Here is a 14865-nt window from a genome sequence, read left to right as displayed (position 1 = left end):
GGTAGATGGATTCCCAAATATTTTATACTCTCAACATTTGTTTGGAATGGAATTTCTCTTTGTATCTCTTGCTGTTGCATTTTGTTGGTGATATATAAAAATGCTGAGGATTTATGTGGATTTATTTTGTATCCTGCAACTTTGCTAAAATTCTGAATTATTTCTAATAGCTTTTTAGCAGAGTCTTTGGGGTTCTCTAAGTATACCATCATTTGACTACACTAAATTGAAAAGTTTTGCACAAACAAAACCAATGCAGCCAAGATTAAAAGGGAAGCAGAAAGGCAGGAGAACAGATAAAGTATTTCTGATAAAGGGTTCCTTTCTAAAATACATAGAGAACTGATTCAAAATTTTAAGAATATAAGACATTCTCCAATTAATAATGTCAAAGGATATGAACAATTTTCAAATGAAGAAAGTAAAGCATGTATAGAGATATGAAAAATGCTCTAAATCACTATTTATTAGAGAAGCACAAATTAATACAACTCTGAGGTACTATTCCACAACTCTCAGATTGGCTAAAATGACAGGAAAATATAATGATAAATGCTGGAGGAGATGCCGGAAAACTAGGACATTTTAATTACAAAGGACATATCATGAAAGACATTATCTCCATCCAGGGAAAGAACTGATAAATAGATGCATAGAATTATTTAACATATATGTGTATACATATGTATTTTGGGTATATATATATATATATATATATATATATATATATATATATATGTGTGTGTGTGTGTGTGTGTGTGTGTGTGTGTGTGTGTGTGTGTGTGTGTCTAATGATAGCCATTTTTACCATCATGCTATTCACTACATCCCAGAATATTCCCACAAAGTTTCAGTGATATGTATGTGGACATATTTTCTTCTTTGTATTAAAAGCATTGGATTTTTATGTTTTTTACAAATCTTATATAAACACTTGAGTCTACAGGTTGTTTTTATGACTCTGTTCTTATAAAATCTCTTTTATGACTGACTTTCTGGTTCTTCTGGGTGTCCTCCTAAATTGCCTTAGCTTCTACCACAATACCAAGTCAAAAGTATCAGGCAAAAGTAGTGCAAGAGTTCTTCAAATATGGTCTAGGGATTCCTGGAATACCCACTACTCTTTCAGATAAAAACTATTTATATACCAAAATTAAGATGTTCTAATTTCTAATATGGTAAATTATGGTAGATAAGACCTACTAAAACAAAAGTTTTAGAAGAGGTGGTTTTCAATATTTTTTAACATTAGACAGTAATTTTTCTAAGGAAAAAAAATTTAAAAAACCTTTTCCTTCATGTTTTCCAGGAATTCTAGGTAAATTTATGCCCAAACTGTTTTTTTTTCTTTTTTCCACTTTTTTTTTATTTTCAAAACATATGCACAGATAATTTCTCAATATTGACCCTTGCAAAACCTTGTATTACAAATTTTCACCCTTTCCCCCCACCCCTCCCTTAGATGCTGAGTAATCCAATATATGTGAAACATGGTAAAATTATGTCAAATTAAATATATGTGCACATATTTATACAATTATCTTGCTGCAGAATAAAAATTAGATTAAAAAAAAATGGAAAAGAAAACAAAAGGTAAGCAAACAAAAGAGTGAAAATGCTATGTTGTGATCCACACTTAGTTCCCACAGTCCTCTCTCTAGGTGTAGATGGCTCTCTTCATCAAAAGATCATTGTTGAAAAAAGCCACATCCTTTAGAATTGATTATCTATACTCTTGGTGTTGCCATGTTGTCATCTCCCGGTTCTGCTCATCTCACTTAGCATCAGTTCATTTAAGTCTCTCCAGGTCTCTCTAAAATCCTCCTCTTGATCATTTCTTATAGAACAATAATATTCCATAACATTCCTATACCATAACTTATTAAACCATTCTCTAATTGATGGGCATCTATTCAGTTTCCAGTTTCTTGCCACTACTAAAAGAACTGCCACAAACATTTTTATACATATGGCTCCCTTTCCCTTCTTTAAGGACTCTTTGGGATGTATGCCCAATAGAAACCCTGCTGGATCAAAGTGCATGCATAGTTTGACAGCACTTTGGGCATAGTTCCCATTGCTCTCCAGAAAGGTTGGATCAGTTCACAACTCCACTAATAATGTATTAATGACCCAGTTTTCTCACATCCCCTCCAACATTTATCATTATCTTTCGCTGTCATCTTAGCCAATCTGAGAGCTTTCTAGTGATAACGCAGAATTATTTTAATTTTCATTTCTCTAATTGATAGTGATTTAGAACACCTTTTCATATCTCAAGAAATGATTTCAGTTTCATCTTCTGAAAAAAGTCTATTCATTTTCTTTGACTATCAAATGGAGAATGGCTTGAATTCTTATACATTTGAGTCAATTCTATATGTATTTTAGAAATGAGACCTTTATCAAAACTCTTGGATGTAAATTTTCCTCCAGTTTATTGATTCCCTTCTGATCTTATCTGCATTATTTTTGTCTTTACAAAAACCTTTTAATTTGATATAATCAAAATTATGTATGTTGTGTTCAATAATGAACTCCAGTTGTTATTTGGAGGTTTTTAAATAATTGTTAAATGTATAAAGGAATACAGAGACTAAAAAGTATAAGAACTGCAGGTATAATGTAAGTACAACTGGATTTTGACCTAAAGCATTTGGGTTTAAATCTTGACATTGCTACTTACTAACTTTGTAACAATATTAAGGCATTAAACATATTTGGACCTTAGTTTTCTCATCTGTCAAATCAGGGGACTAATTGAGATTTAGGGTTCTTTCTAACTCTAATGCTATGATCCATGGGTCAGTTTTCTCCTCTTATCATAAAATTCTCCTTAACAAGTTTCATAAAGAAGGAAAAAAATGAAATAGATGGCCCATATTCCACATCAAAAATGCCCCAAAATGAAGTGATCTTCAATATATGGGTAGGTTCAACTTCTTATGATTATTCTATAAAGTCAACAAATCACTGAAGGTGGGTGTTAGATAATACTGAAGGCTTTGTATAAAAAGACTTATTTTGTATTTTACTTGGTTAAGGTCTGTTTTATATTTCTAAATAATTTGTGCTGTTATACATAAGATTCATTTCAATTTTAATCAATATTAAAATTTTGGCAAAAGCTCTGTATGTGAAGGAGCAAATTAACATAAGCAGAGAAATTTACACATGTCACACTGCTTCTACCTTTTAAAACAGTGTTTGATTTGATATTTCTAAGCCAGAAATTGAAGCTACACTTGCTCATCTTTTCCCAAAGGAGTATTTTGTAGATATAAAATATTTAGAATTTGAGCATTTGGTATGTGGCTGGTTTTACATCCCTAAATAACAATTATTATTGTTTGGAAATGTTAATTAAAATGGCAGCACTTTCAACAAATTTCTGAAAAGACTTTTATGTTAGCAATACAGCTGAGGTGAGAGCTCAGATACAGTATCTAGAGACATCGTGCTAGTTCTTCTCCAACTTATCACAATAGACAGCTTTGGGGGTTATAATGGGATTCAGAACCCTCCACCTCCAGGTCACCAGTTCAAATTGACTCAGGCAAGTAGTGAACAAAACTCATTATTATTGGAAAGACCTAACTAGTTAGTTTAACAGGATAAATTGACTTTATCTAGCCAATTTCTAAGACACAGGGGCTTTAATTACAAACCTTCCTGGCATTAATTAGCACATTTAAAACAATTCTGGCTATGAAGCAAAAAGGAATGATGGGATTTTTTTCTCTTCCTTTTTTTTAAATAAAAGAAATGAAATCAACATCCTGAAATTGTTTTAAGGTTATACCAATAAAGGAGACAGACATCTTACTGGAAACTTGGATTTTCTTCTTCTCATTTGATCAAAAGGGCCATGTCAGCAATGCTTTTTCACAACCAAGTAATTACTTTGTGTCTTTTAGGTTGAACTAAGTGGATATACATTCCCTTCCCATTTTATTTCATCATCATATGCCCTGCCAAACTCAGTCCCTGTGCTTTAAGGACAATTTACTAAGCTTTTAATCCCATAGTGCTTCTTTTTTTTTTTTTTTTTCTTTATAAAGGAACATTCTTTTTTTTCTGTGACATAAGTGTAGGTCTAGAAGCCTATCAAAAGACCTCTACCTATGCCTTCAAATAACATTAATTCCTCTTAATCTTCATTAGAAAGACTTACGGAAATAGGATGTATGTGGCTCACTAATCAGTGTTTTAATATGATTTTAGAGAGTTGAGTTTGGTCTAAAAAGAGGAAAACCCCAGAAATGATAGAGTACTCAAGATCAAGGAAATTAAAAGGTCAGCTATATAGATTTATGAATTATCCATATTAAACTATTAAGTAAACCATGATGGAATTTTATGATGGGATCATAATTATTTGATGGGATTATAAAAAGTAGAGATAAGTGGTGACTAGTCAGATGTATAGGAGGAAAATTCATATCATTATGTCACAAAACTCCAGAGAAGAGGGTGATATAAGGAAACCTTGGTCAACAATTGGTCAACCGCAAATACTTGAAAATTATGTCTTATGAAAATATTATCAGATCTGGCATTGATGGATTAAACTTTAAAATGAATTTTTAATTCATTTTGAAATGAATGCAACTCATTTAAGTCACATGATAAAGAGCCAGACTAGAAAGGTTGGAGAACAAAGTGGGAAGCAAGGAAATGGAGCCCATGAAGACCGATAGCTATTTTTTAGGAATTCAACTAAGAAAAGGAAGAGAGATATAGGAAGACAGGTTAAGGGGAACAACTTGTTTTGTTTTTTTAAAGAATGAGAGAAGTTGGAACATGGCTTAAGGATAAGTAGCCAATAGGTAATACTAGAGAAGGGAGCTGAGATGATTTAAGAAGTAATCTTTTTGGCAGAGATTGGAGGTGATGGAATAAAAGATAGATTTAAAGATATTGGTCCAGAAAAAAAGGAAAGTCTATCTTATATCAAAACCTAAAGAAAAAAATAAAAGAAGAAAAGGGTGGTATCACTGGCTTTTGAGATGAAGGGAAAGCGAAAAGATAGAGTTCTGGGTTCTGCATTTAACTAGTAAACTAGTTTCTATGGGAAATGAGAAAGAGAAAAAATTGAAGAGAGTATTAAAATTCCCTAGATGTTTTGGGGAGTTACCTACAGATATCATAACAATGGAAGGAAGAGAGAAAGAGAATGAGGAGGAAAAGGAGGAATAACTAGTAATAAATAAACCTAGTATATAAAGTTTATGATTTTTTTCTAACTACATTCAGTAGTAGCATATTAAGAGCAGTAGAGGAAAAAGATGAAAATGATCCAGAATTTGGGCTACACCATCAATCAGCAGAGATAAATCAATGAGATGAGAGTTTTGAAGGTATAGGAGAATGTAGCTGAATTGGCAATCTTTTTTGATGAAAATTAAGAAAAGAGGAAAGGGATATTAGGGTATAGTTAATAATTTGAGAAAGTATTGAAAGCTAGAAGTCACCATAAAGGTAAAAAGTTCTCTTCTGGTAAATTCCAAAGGGAGGTTGCTGAATGATAGTAGCTAACAGAAAATCTGAAAGGGAAAATGAGTTGAAAAGAGCATTGTAATATTTTCCCTAGGATCAGTGTGCAGGCAAAAGGGATAAAAGTATTAGCCATCATTGAAGAAGATACACTTTATTAAAGGAAAGCCAGGTCTCAGATCAAGCAGATAGAAGGAGGGTGATAAAAAAGAAATCCTGAATGAAAGGAAACATTTCCATTATGGAAGGAATTCCAGAATGTAGAGTGAAAAACAGTGGGAAATACAAAGTTTGGCATGGGTAATGTAGGGTTTAGGATGATAGGGATGAGAAAATGTGAAGTGGGATAGTGGTAATAATTTATTCCTAAGTAATTGGTGATTAAATAATCCAGGGATAATAAAAGTAACTGGTGGTTTATAGGATAGTAATCTTAAAAGGAAAGTACTGGAGACCTTTTTGCAGACCTGAATTTTGGACTCGGCCTGTTCTTCTTAGTTGATTGGCTAAAAGATTCCAATACAATAAGATCTTGTGAGACATGAAGAGAGACAGAGATAGAAATACAAAGATATATAGAGATACGGATTTAGATATAGATACAAATATGAATATAGATATAGATGTAGATATAGATATGTACATATTAAGTAGGGAGTCTAGATAGCAATATGGAAGTTGGTATAGGCAAAGGTATAATCATATAAATAAATTGTATAAAAACAATGAAGTTCTTAAAAAATATATATATATATGTATGTATATATATATATATATATAAAAGTATCTTCTTCCTCATATCAGAGAGTTTGGGGACTACTAGGGAAGAATACTCAATATTTTCCCCTATAACAACTATATCAGATGGTTATTGTTTAATTCATTTACTTAGCAAATAGTTTATTAAGCTCTTACTATATTTTAAGCACTGTGGTTAGCACCAAGAATACAAAACCAAAACAAAAGACATTTTAATTGAACAGTTATGTTTCTCTCTCTCTCTCTCTTTCTCTCTCTCTCTCTCTCTTTCTCTTTCTCCCTCTCCCTTCAAGGGAAAATAACTAACTGCTGGGATAGAAGCAAAGACATGAAGGAGAAGTGTACTGCAGAAAATGTTGCAGAAGACTCTTAAAGGAAGCCACAGATTCTTAGAAGCAGAAGTGAAGAGAGAAAGCATTGCAGAACTGAGACCAAACAGTGCAAAGGCACAAAGATAAGAAATGAGTCATTATGGGTGAGTCAAATCAAATCAACAAGAATAAAAGAAACAACTACTACATGCCAGGTGGTATTCCAGGCACTGTGTGAGAACTATTTCTCTGTAATATGTAGGGTTTATTCTAGAGAATTAATTCTAGGATGGGAAGAGCTTTCACTCTGCCACCAATGACTGTGATATAAAAAACAAAAGCTATCAATAAAATGTATTTAATGGACTTTTAAAAAACAAATACATATATACATTCATTGTTACATTAGCTCTGTTGTTTATCCATTTGACTACAAAAATTTACCTGGGTGATAAGCATTTTTATACACTTTTTTGTCTTCTTTTAAAAGTGGATAGTCAGATTTAATTTCTTTGAGTTAACATTGATTTCATTCAAAAGGTTCTATAATTTTAATATTGATTATTAATTAATTTGATATTTTGCCCCAGGTATATTTAAAACAATTTTTACATTTATTTTTTAAAAATTTTAAGTTTTATTTTATACTTTCTCCCTTATTTTACTCCTAATCCTAATTTAAAAAAAAAAAAACACATGTGAAGTTAAGCAAAATATTTCCATAAAAGTCATGTTGTGAAAAAAAATACACAGATTTCTTACTCCCAAAAAACCCTCAAGAAAAAAAAAAATAAAAAAAGAAAGAGGGGAGCAGCTAGATGGTACACTGGGTAGTGTGCTAGTCCTGAAGTCAGGAGGACCTGAGTTCAAATCAGGCCTCAAGCACCTTTTTTTTTTCCCCAATTTATTTATTTATTTTTTTTATTTGCAAAGCATATGCATGGGTAATTTTTCCAACATTGACTCTTTTTAAAATTTATTTTATCTTATTTTATTTTTCCAACATTAACTCTTGAAAAATTTTCTGTTCCAAAATTCCCCCTTCTTTCTCCCACCCCTCCCCTAGCTGACAGGTAGTGCAATACATGTTAATTATGTTGAAATACATATTAAATTCAATATACATATACATATTTATAGTTATCTTGCTGCACAAGAAAAATCAGATCAAGAATGAAGGGAAAGAAAAACTGAGAAAGAAAACAAAATGCAAGCAAATAACAAGTGAAAGAGCAAGAATGCTGTTATGGGCCAAAACTTGAAACAAGGTGCTAATGCACTTATGTACTTAGTACTTATGCACTTAATGTACTTAATAAATAAAGTACTTATGTACTTAATGTACTTAGTTCACACCTTTAGAGGAGTTCACACTTTTAAAGGAATTCACACATTAGTTCACACATTCACACCTTTAGAGAGCATATATAAACTAGGAGCCTCAACTAGGATAGACTTCAGGAGAGTCACAAGTCAGAAGTCCACAAGCCCACTCTCTTGGAGGCAGAATCAGATTCATTCCAATTTCCACCTTTGCTGCTGAAGACTTTGGGAGATTCAGAGCCAGGATTCAGTGGAGGAGATTCACAAGTTGAGTTGATTCACAAGTTGAGGAGATTCACAAATTGGGCAGAAAAAAGGAAGACAGAGAAGTGGTGGCAGAAGAACACTGAAACCAAGATCCGGAAGGCCTCGAGAAAACTAGCTGAGCCTCAAGTGAAGGAGATAAGATTTTGGAAGAGACAATAAAGGGTTTGGACTTTAATTCCTGGCTGCATTTGGGGTGATTACACAGAACTGAAACTAAGGCTGCCTCCAGAAGCTCCCTAACAAATCTGCTCCCAGAGAACATTATAATTTAGAGAAGAGCATTACAGAATGCCATGTTGTGTTCCACACTGTTCCCACAGTACTCTCTCAGGGTGTAGATGGCTCTCTTCATCACTGAAAAAATAGAAACTGGTTTGAATCCTCTCGATGTTGAAGAGAGCCGCATCTGTCAGAATTGATTGTCATATAGTCTTATTGTTACCATGTATAATAATCTCCTGGTTCTGCTTATTTTACTTAGCATCAGTTCATGTAGGACTCTCCAAATATTTCTGATATCATCCTGCTGATTGATTCTTACGATAATTTATTAAGCCATTCTCCAATTGATGGGCATCCACTCAGTTTCCAGTTTCTTGCCACTACAAAGAGGGCTTCCGCAAATATTTTTGTACATGTGGGTCTCTTTCCCTCCTTTAAGATCTCTTTGGGATATAATCCCAGTAGAAACACTGCTAAATGAAAGAATATGCATAGTTTGATAACTTTTTGAGCATAGTTCTAAACTGTTCTCCAGAATGGTTGGATCCATTCACAGTTCCACCAACAATGTATCAGTGTCCCAGTTTTCCCACATCCCTTCCAACATTTGTTGTTATTTTTTCCTGTCATCTTAACCAATCTGACAGGTATGTAATGGTATTTCAGAGTTGTCTTAATTTGCATTTCTCTGATCAATAGTGATTTGGAGCACCTTTACATGTGACTACAAATAGTTTCACTTTCTTCATCTGAAAATTGTCTGTTCATATCCTTTGACTATTTATCAATTGGAGAATAGCTTGAATTATTATAAATTTAAGTTAATTCTCTATATACTTTGGAAATGAGATCTTTATCAGATCTTTTGGATGGAAAAATATTTTCTCGGTTTATTGCTTTCCCTCTTATCTTGCCTGCATTAATTATATTTGTAAAAAAAAAAAAACAAACTTTTTAACTTAATATAATCAAAATTATCTATTTTGTAATCAATGATGATCTCTAGTTCTTCTTTGGTCACAAATTACTTTTTTCTCCACTAATCTGAGAAATAAACTACCTTATGTTCTTCTAATTTGTTTGTAATGTCATTTATTTTTCTTCTTTTTCATTATAGCTTTTTATTGACAAAACATATGCATGGGTAATTTTTTAATATTGACCCTTGCAAAAACTTCAGTTCCAACTTTTCCCTTCCTTCCCTCCACCCCCTCCCATAGATGGCAGACAATCCCATGCATGTTAAGCATGTTAAATTATATGATAAATACAAAATATGAATACATATGTATATCTTGTTGCACAAGAAAAATCAGATTTAGAAAGAAGGTAAAAATAACCTGGGAAGAAAAACAAAAATGCAAACAAACAAGAGAAAGAGTGCAAATGCTATGTTGTGGTCCACACTCATTTCCTAGTGTTCTTTCACTGGGCGTAGCTGGTTCTGCTCATCACTGATCAATTGGAACTGATTTGGAACCTCTCATTGCCAAAGATAGCCACTTCCATCAGAATTGATGCTCATATATGGTGTTAGATGTGGATCTGTGCCTACTTTCTGCCATACTATTTCCAACTTTCTCAGCAGTTTTTGACAAATAGTGAATTCTTATCCCAAAAGCTGGGCCCTTTAGATTTGTCAAAAACTAGATTATTATAGTCATTGACTATTTTTTTCAGTGGACCTAACTGATCAATTTCTCTATTTCTTAGTCAGTACCAAATGGTTTTGATGACTACTGCTTTATAATACAGTTTTAGATCTTGTATAGTATGGCATTAGACATGTGATACTTCCTAGCTATGTGACCCTGAGTAAGTCACTTAACCCAAATTGCTTCAGCAGAGAGAGACAGAGACAGAGACAGAGAGTATACTTCAATTTGTACTCAGACCTAATAGGTTCCTTCTCTGAATGTGAATAAAATTTTTCAGTGAAAGCCTGTTAAGTGTAAGTTTTGGATCAATGTCCTGATGAGACATTTGCATCTGATCATTCAAGAATATTGCTGTTACTTTGCATGAAGTACTTTTCACTTTGCTTGAGTTCATGGAAGAGTTTTCAGGTTTCCCCCCCTCCTAGAGAATCCTGCTCATAATTTCCCAAAGAACAATAATATTCTACCACAAAATTACATACCACCATTTATTCAGTCATCACCAAATTGATGGGCATCTATTCAATTTCCAAGTTTTTGTCTTGAGAATATAGCTGCCAGAAATAATTTTTGTATATATATCCTTTTCCTTCCTTCCTTCCTTCCTTCCTTCCTTCCTTCCTTCCTTCCTTCCTTCCTTCCTTCCTTCCTTCCTTCCTTCCTTCCTTCCTTTTTAATTTCTTTTGGTATGCATGTTTAATGGTGATATTGTTAGATCAAAAGATATACATGAATTTATAGCTCTGAGCATAGATCATATATTTTGATCATTTATAAATTGGAGCTTGGCTCCTACTTTTTTATAAATTTGACTCAGTTCCCTTGTTATTTGAAAAATGAGGTAATGAGCTTTAAATTATTTTCCCAAATGGGCAGAACCAAGAGGTCATTGTACATGGAAACATCAATATTGTGTGATGATCAAATGCAGGAAGGCAGAAATAATAAATGCTTTCTTCTCAGATCACAATGCAATAAAAGCTACATTCAGTAAGAAGTTAGGGGTAAGTAGACCAAAAAGTAATTGGAAACTGAATAATCTCATCTTAAAAAATGACTGGGTGAAACAGCAAACTATAAAAACAATTAATAATTTCACCCAAGATAATGACAAAGATGAGACATCATATCAAAATCTGTGGGATGTAGCTAAAGCAGTATTAAGGGGGAATTTTATATGTTTAGAAGCTTATTTGAACAAAATAGAGAAAGAGAAGATTAATGAATTGGGCCTGCAACTTAAAAAGCTAGAAAAAGACAAAATTAAAACCCCCAACCAAAAATCAAACTTGAAATACAAAAATTAAAAGGAGAAATCAATAATATTGAAAGTAAAAAAACTATTGAATTAATAAATAAAACCAAGAGTTGGTTTTATGAAAAAGCCAATAAAATAGATTAACCTTTGGTAAATGTGATCAAAAAAAGGAAAGAGGAAAATCAAATTGTTAGTCTTACAAATGAAAAGGGGGATCTTTCCACCAATGAAGAGGAAATTAGAGAAATAATAAGGAGTTACTTTGCACAACTTTATGCCAACAAATTTGATAACTTAAGTGAAATGGATGACTTCCTCCAAAAATATAGGCTTCCTAGATTAACAGAGGAGGAGATAAATTGCTTAAATAGTCCCATTTCAGAAAAAGAAATAGAACAAGCTATTAACCAACTCCCCAGGAAAAAATCCCCAGGACTAGATGTATTTACATGTGAATTCTACCAAACATTTAAAGAACAATTAGCCCTAAAATTATATAAACTATTTGAAAAAATAGGGAATGAAGGAGTCCTACCAAACTCCTTTTTTTTTTTTTAGGTTTATAACAGCAATTTGTTTTTTGTTTGTTTGTTTGTTTTTGTTTGTTTTTTATTAATTTTCATAATTATAACATTTTCTTTGACAGTACATATGCATAGGTAATTTTTTTTTGTACAACATTATCCCTTGTACTCCCTTCTGTTCCAAGTTTTTCCCCTCCTTCCCTGCACTCCCTCCCCTAGATGGCAGACATTCCCATATATATTAAATATCTTATAGTATATCCTAGGTACAATATATATGTGGAGAACCGAATTTTGTTGTTGTTGTTGCAAAGGAAGAATTGTATTCGCAAGGTAAAAATAATCTGGGAAGAGAAACAAAACAAAATAAAACAGAAAAAAAAAACAATGCTCACAGTTTACACTCATTTCCCAGTGTTCCTTTTCTGGATGTAGCTGATTCTGTCCATCATTGATCAATTGGAATTGGATTAGCTCTTCTCTTTGTTGAAGATATCCACTTCCATCAGAACACATCCTCATACAGTATCATTGTTGAAGTGTATAATGATCCCCTAGTTCTATTCATTTCACTCAGCATCAGTAGAGGTAAGTCTCTCCAAAGCTCTCTGTATTCCTCCAGTTGGTCATTTCTTACAGAACAATAATATTCCATAACATTCATATACCATAATTTACCCAACTATTCTCCAATTGATGGACATCCATACATTTTCCAGTTTCTAGCCACTATGAAAAGGGCTGCCACAAACATTTTGGCACATACAGGTCCCTTTCCCTTCTTTAGTATTTCCTTTGGATATAAGCCCAGTAGTAGCACTGCTGGGTCAAAGGGTATGCACATTTTGATAACTTTTTGGGCATAATTCCAGATTGCTCTACAGAATGGTTGGATTCTGGGGGCGGAGCCAAGATGGCGGAGAAGAAACACACGACTCAGTGAACGTCCTCACTCCCTCACAACCAATTAGATAAATTAAGTCTCAAAATTAGCTCAGGACTGATAGATACCACAAGGACTGGAAGCACGACTTACCAGCTGAAGAGAATCTGGAGTTTCAACAGGAAAGGTCAGTTCTCAGGGGAGGAATAAGAAAGACCAGCACAGACGGTGGGGTAGGGGCACACTGCGCCCATTGCGCTGGGAGGGGCTCTGGGATCAGAGAAGCCACTGAGGTAAAGGAATCTGGCACAGGCTGTTAGCTCTTCTCTGCTAATTATTTAGCAGTTCAGAAGAGAAAGCCAAAATATTTTAAAACTCAGATTAGATTTCCCCCCCCCCCCCCCCCCCCCCCCGCCCCACCCTGGGGGTGACTCGGCAGACTCGGCACCAGGGGGTGTGGCCTCAGCTACCTCCTGAGAATAGTTAAGAGACTGACAAGTGGGTGGATACGGCCCAAGGCAACACACACTGCCTAGCTTAGCTGGAGGGAGTGGAACTCAGCTCCAGGAAGTCCCAGAGAAGCGGAACCTTTGAACTAGGGACCGCGGTTTCTGGCAGACACTTCCAGTTTGAGCGCAGGGGCTTCTCACGTCACCTGCTGCAGACATCCACTCCCCACCCGGACACATAGGCTGAGCTTCTTGCTGTCTTCACTATTCTACGCCCTCAAAGCACAGCAGTGCTAATCACCTCTGAGGCACTTCCAGGGAGGGGGTGGGGAACTCTCTCCCAGAGCTCTCTCTTAGCGCGGGCGCAGGGGCCGCTGCATCCATCCGGTCTGGGAGGAAGCTGGTAAAGAAGTAAATAATTTCCTACCCCAGGGACAGACCCCAAAACATTTTTTAAGTATGAGCAAAAAAGCTAGAAAAACTATAGATTCCTTCTATACAGAGAAAGAGCGGGTATCCAACCCCGAGGAAATTAACAGCAAAGATTCAGAAGATAACAACCTAAAGGGGAACGATTCCTGCCCCCCATCACATAACTCTCTCCTAGAAGAAGCTCTTAAGAAATTGAGGGAGATCGAAGAAAAATGGGGCAAGGAAAGGGAAGTTATGATAGAGAATAACAACGTCCTGAAATTGGAGTTGGAAAAAATAAAGAATTCACAGGAGATGCAGGGAAACAAAATTAGTGAATTAGAAAAGGTTAAAAAAACACAGGAAAGTAGGATTTCTGAATTGGAAAAGATAAAAAAGTCTCAAGAAAATAGAATTTCTGAATTGGAAAAAGAAAATAATTCTCAAAAAAAAAAAATTAGGGAAATGGAAAAAAATTCAATAGAGCAAAACAATTCATTTAAAAACGAAATTGGGCATTTACAAAAAGAACTAAAAACTGTGAAAGAAGAAAATAACTCCTTAAAAGTCAGGATGGAACAAATAGAAATGAATGATTCACAGAGAACCCAAGAATCAGTCAAACAAAACAAAAAAAATGAGAAGCTGGAGAACAACGTCAAATACTTACTGGGAAAATCTATAGACCTGGAAAATAGATCTAGGAGAGATAATCTGCGGATTATTGGACTTCCAGAAAACTATGACCAAAAAAAGAGCCTAGATTCTATTTTACAGGAAATTATCAAAGAGAACTGTCCAGAGATAATAGAAACAGAAGGGAAAGTAGATGTGGAAAGAATTCATCGAACTCCTTCTGAAATAGACCCTAAAAAAAGAACACCACGGAATATTGTGGCTAAGCTGCAGAATTACCACACAAAGGAGAAAATCCTGCAAGCAGCTAGAAAAAAACAATTTAAATACCAAGGTGCCACAATAAGGGTCACCCAAGATCTGGCTGCCTCCACATTAAAAGATAGAAGGGCCTGGAACCTGATATTCCGTAAGGCAAAAGATCAAGGACTGCAACCAAGAATGAACTACCCAGCTAAGTTTAGCATCTTTTTCCACGGAAGAAGATGGTCATTCAATGAAACAGAGGAATTCTATATGTTTCTAAGAAAAAAACCAGACTTAACAAAAAATTTGATCTACATCCACAAGACTGAAGAGAAACAGAAAAAGGTACACAGAACCCTTGAGAACTGTAACTCTGTTGTGGGTATATAAAAAATACTCAAGGATAATTTGATTTTACTGAT

This window comes from Sminthopsis crassicaudata, chromosome 4, assembly GCF_048593235.1.
Source record: "Sminthopsis crassicaudata isolate SCR6 chromosome 4, ASM4859323v1, whole genome shotgun sequence".
Lineage (NCBI taxonomy): Eukaryota > Metazoa > Chordata > Mammalia > Dasyuromorphia > Dasyuridae > Sminthopsis > Sminthopsis crassicaudata.
Note: the sequence above shows the minus strand (reverse complement) of the source record.